We start from the raw sequence: 206 nt of genomic DNA, 5'->3' as shown, positions 1-206 counted from the left end.
TGCTAAGCTTTTGACCAACAGATTGGTGAAGGTTATGAGCAAGCTCGTCAGTGGCAATCAATCTGCCTACATTCCGGGAAGACAAATGTTGGACGGTTGCTTGATWGCAAATGAAATAGTGAATCATGCCAAAAAGAAGAAAATGCAATTGTTCCTCTTCAAAGTGGATTTTGAAAAGGCTTATGATTCGGTCAACTGGAATTTTC

Source organism: Cynara cardunculus (genome assembly GCF_001531365.2).
Source record: "Cynara cardunculus var. scolymus isolate 2C chromosome LG 12, CcrdV1, whole genome shotgun sequence".
Classification (NCBI taxonomy): domain Eukaryota; kingdom Viridiplantae; phylum Streptophyta; class Magnoliopsida; order Asterales; family Asteraceae; genus Cynara; species Cynara cardunculus.
Note: the sequence above shows the minus strand (reverse complement) of the source record.